Source organism: Otolemur garnettii, unplaced genomic scaffold (genome assembly GCF_000181295.1).
Source record: "Otolemur garnettii isolate 467f Iridium unplaced genomic scaffold, OtoGar3 scaffold00001, whole genome shotgun sequence".
NCBI lineage: Eukaryota > Metazoa > Chordata > Mammalia > Primates > Galagidae > Otolemur > Otolemur garnettii.
The window spans coordinates 10,004,951-10,008,233 of record NW_003852396.1 but is presented as its reverse complement, the minus strand read 5'-3'; the positions used below and the strand labels follow the sequence as shown (position 1 = coordinate 10,008,233).

At 42.7% G+C, this 3,283-nt stretch overlaps 1 long non-coding RNA gene across 1 annotated transcript; it reads left to right on the top strand.

The window, feature by feature from the left end:
• Window positions 1–219: 219 nt before the first annotated feature.
• Window positions 220–3,270, top strand: LOC111723992. The gene is made up of 3 exons (XR_002772384.1): window positions 220–302; window positions 729–825; window positions 2,882–3,270. It is a non-coding gene; the product is annotated as an uncharacterized LOC111723992 (long non-coding RNA).
• Window positions 3,271–3,283: the final 13 nt, after the last annotated feature.

The window sequence follows — 3,283 nt, the reverse complement described above, 5'->3', positions numbered from 1 at the left end:
CGGCCGCCGCCGGCGCCGCCGCTTCCATCTCTCGGGGGTCTCCAGGACGCCGCCGCCCCGGTGCTCACTCGCCCTCCTCTGCGTGGCTGGCGACAGGCCCAGGTCCAGGCCTCCGCTGGCCGGCGGGACGCGAGCCCGGAGCCCGCCTCCCGGCCCGGCGCGCCCCACCGCGACAGGGAGCATGCGCAGTGGGCGGCCCGGCTCGGCGGGCGCCGCCGGGGGCCGGAGGACCCGGCGCTGGGGCGACTAGGAGCTGGGGCTGCAGAAGGGCTGGGTGACCCTGGAAGAGATGCTTTGGGGAGGTAACTGGGGTTGGGGCTTTGAGCTGGCAGAGATCTAGGCACATAGGTCCCTGGCGGCCTTTAAAACTGACCGAGACCTTAAATTGGGGGTGTCCGTCTACTTACAAGGCATTTCGCAAGTCACCTTGGAGGATGCAAAGTAGTAGGATGGGATTTACCCCTTTCCATGCTGGGGGTTCTGACTCTTTGGTTATCTGTCTCCCTGTTCCCCTTTTAAAAATACAGGATACACTCAAGTGTCACATACAGTTTCACTTTGATATGTCAGTGTCTTTCAAGCTATTTGACATTAACTTCGATGCTGGAAGGGAATTAACAGTAATTATACTGAGGTAGCGTCAAATATTTTTAAGCCCCGTACACACATTATCTTTAATTCTGATGACAGCCTGTGAGATAATTCTAACGTTTGTATCCATTTTAAAGATGAAGAAACTGCAGGCACACTCTCAAAGCAAGAGGCCTGGGTGAAACACCTTGATTAGAATCCTGAAAAAAAAAAAAGAAGAAGCTGGCCTCTCAGGTGAGTACCAGTAAATATTTGATGAATCTATGAATGAAACAAGCTTTTGGGTTGAAAGGAAAATACGTACATTTTGAAATTGTTTCCTTTTTTCTTTTTTAATTTCATAGTTCTTTAAAGTCAGGACACCAGACAACATTTTTTATTTTTATCTGTTTAACTTCAGTGGAGTCATTTTAGGAGAGTTGGGTTTTTTCAAGAGGGGGCAGGCAGGCGTTCTGATTGACAGACACTAATGTAATAATGATAGTGTTAAATATTTAAATTCTAAGATTAAAAAGGTACACAGTTACATAATGTCTATGTCTTTCCTCCTATTTCATCCTTTGTAGGTTTTCACTAGATATTTATCAATAGTGATGCTTTACCCAAACCCTTTTTTTTCCTTTAAATCAACCTTAATCCTTCACACAAATACACATGAAAATCCCAAAGGGAGGTTTTATTTGAAGTGTATCTGACAAATGGCAAAGATGTAGGGGAGATTTTAAAGGAGAAAGAAGGGAAGGAAGAAGAGATTTATCCTAGAAAGTAACTAGAGCAATGATCCTCAACCTGTGTTGGTGTGAATCACCCAGTTAGAGATCAGCAGGTGAGGAAATAGGCAGGAGACAGAAGTCCTAGCACTCAGGTTAATTGCCCATAAGCCACTCAAGGGAATGAGAACATCTGGGAGAGTGTGAAAGAGGAACATTATCCATTGAGTGTCAAAAGGGATCAGAAGTTGTTGTCCCCTTAATCTCAGCTTCAGGGAAAGCAGAAATGACATATGGAAGGGGAAATAATGCCTGACTTGTAGTATAGGCCTGGACTTTTTTGGAGAGGCTTGGCTGAGTCAAGCAGCCAAGCTCAATGTCTTTACACAGTAATAGAGAAATGAGCCAAGTGATATGGATGACCATAAATTCTAGAGAATTATGTTCTCCATGCATCACTACTTGAGAACATATTTATTATAACTTCTGCTCCAAGTCTTAGAAATTAGAACGGGGAACAAGGTAGGGCTGTATCAGAATGGAGACATTATAAACAATTTGACAATTTGAATCCTGACAACTTTTCTTTTTTCTCCTAATTTCAACTTCCAGGATCTATCTTAAGTACTACCTTCTTTGCAACTGCAGCACTTTGTTCATCTTTCTACTATAAGACTTTTCCCCATATTAGCCTTATTCCTGTGTCTGGGCCTTATGCTATAATATGAGCCCCTACTAGAGAGAGAGGCTGTGTCTTATCTGTCTTTGTCTCAACAGGACCTATCCCAGTGCCCTTTGCTAGGTGCAGGGACTTTAATGGCAGACACTGATATGGACCCCACTATCATGAAGTTCATAGTCTAATACAGGAGCATATGAGAGAAAGAGTGAAAAATATTAAATATGTAACTACAGCTGCTGGTGAGGAAAATCATCAGGTACTATCAGGGAACCTACTTTAGACTAGGTAGGCAGGACAGTCTTCTCTGAGGACATTTAAGCTAACATGTCATGGTGAGAAGGAGTGGCCAGATGTGTTTAGGGAAAAGAGCATCTCCAGCAATGAGAAGAGCCTTTTCCATTATATAGATGGAGAACTGGTTTTGTTTTAGACACCTATAGAACATTTAGGTAGAGTTGTCTACAATACATTAGTTGGATCTCTAAAGTTTCCTCATATGCAAAACAACATTACCAACCTCATAGATTGCTGGGAAGATTTAGTGAGATAAAATATATAAAGCATTAGCATACTGCCTAATTCATATAAAGCAGCAAATAAACCAAGCATTTTACATACTGATTTTTGTTATTGCAATAGAAAGGCCAACTCAAAATAGCTTGAGCCAAAAAGGGAATTTAATGAGTGTATTGAGATTTCCTAGGAGCGAGATGAGACTGGACTTAGGACAATGGATTATGCTGCCCCTGAGACTAGCTCCTTCTCTGATAATTGCTTTTCTCTGCATCTGCTTGTATAACCATGTGAGTTTTTGTTGCAGAATTCTTCTGCTTCTTTGGTTCACCTGGCAGCAAATATTTTAACTGAAAGCTCTCAATTTCTATATCTTATACCTTAGGTGTCCGGAAACATCCTGGCCGCTTTTTCTAAATCCTAATTATAAAATTTTCCGGGGCAGAACTGTGACTAAATCACCTTGGATCAGATTCCTGACCCTCCACTAGTCAAGTGAATGGTGGACAAAGTCAAACACTGGGATAGTTCCTGATGGAACCATGTAGATGACGGTGTGGAGAAGGGAACGGTTCTCAAAAGGAGAGGCTGAGTGGACTAAATCCTCCGTGTTCACTCTACTTTGATTCCCCTCTCTGTAAAATATTACCCATTTTGTATGCTAAGCCTATTTTACCCACTTAGGGTTTCAATGGAAATAGAAATAAGCTTCTCACCACCTTCTAATTAATATCTGTTGTAATGACTTCTGTATTCTGTTAATAAAGCTAGGAGAGGCTCGGCGCCT